This window comes from Galeopterus variegatus, unplaced genomic scaffold (genome assembly GCF_000696425.1).
Source record: "Galeopterus variegatus unplaced genomic scaffold, G_variegatus-3.0.2 Scaffold13593, whole genome shotgun sequence".
In the NCBI taxonomy this organism is placed as follows: Eukaryota; Metazoa; Chordata; class Mammalia; order Dermoptera; family Cynocephalidae; genus Galeopterus; species Galeopterus variegatus.
Window position 1 is genome coordinate 9,191 of NW_007739704.1, and position 1,198 is coordinate 10,388.

Here is a 1,198-nt window from a genome sequence, read left to right on the forward strand (position 1 = left end):
CCTCCCCCAGTCCCTGGCAACCACCATTCCACTTTCCGTCTCTATGAATTTGGCTGCTCTGGGAACCTCCTGTAAGTGGAGTCACGTGGTATTTGTCCTCTTGTGCCTATCCAAACAGTGAAATATCAGTCAGTCATGAAAAGGAATGAACTACTGATATTATTTGAAAACGTGGACAATTCTCAAAATCATTATACAGAGTGAAATAAGTCAGACAAAAAACCATACGCTTCCATTTATATAAAACTCTAGAAAATGTGAACTAGTCAGTAAGTGGCAGAAAGCAGATCAGTTGCTATCTAGGGGAGGAGTGGAGGAAGGAATGGGGACAAGAAAACTTCCCAAACTAAAACTCTGCACCCAGTAAACACTAATTCTCCGTTCCCCTCTGCCTCCACCCAGCCCTTGGTCACCACCGTTCTACTGGCTGTCCCCATGCATTTGACTGCTCTAGGTCGTAGGGTTTATAAGAGTACATATTTCACCTTATATGAGTGGAATCGTACAATACTTGTCCCTTTGTCTCTGGCTGATTTCACTTAGCATAATGTCTTCAAGGTTCATCTGTGTTGTAGCATGCCGGAATGTAAACATAGAAACCCCCCCACATGTGTGTCTTATCTGATGCATCTCTCAAAGCACACTGTCTCAAAAAGTAGAAAGCATCTGTCCATCACACTCGAAAACATCCTACGTCTTGTGTATATCTCTCAAAGCATCCTGTTTCACCTGATACATTTACCTGTGTAGACCCCAGCCCTCGGTCGATAAGGGAGGCATTTGGGACTTTACCCTCTGTCTCCTAGTCAACATCTTCTCAAATAAAAAGGCTTTCCTTTAAGTTCTGTCTGGTGAATGTGATCGGCAGTTCTACATGGGTCAGGAATTCCCCTGACTAAGTCCGCCTCTCATATGTTAGCTGATGGTGAAGGTAAATCCTATGGAACTTGTTCATTACCAAGTTTTTCGCACCCAACATGGGGCCAAGAGCTGCTTCCTGCTAAGGTGGCCTCTAGGGAATGGAAATTTCTACCTAACTGTCAAAGAAGCTGCTTGGCCCTTTTTAGGCAGAGGACACAACTGGGAATTCCCAACTTCCCCAGACATCCCTGGCTACTTGTGATTGGAAAACTGAAATTCGCCTATAAAGGAAAGCATTGGATTTTCTGGTCTAGATAGCTGAGTCCTTTTGGTACCC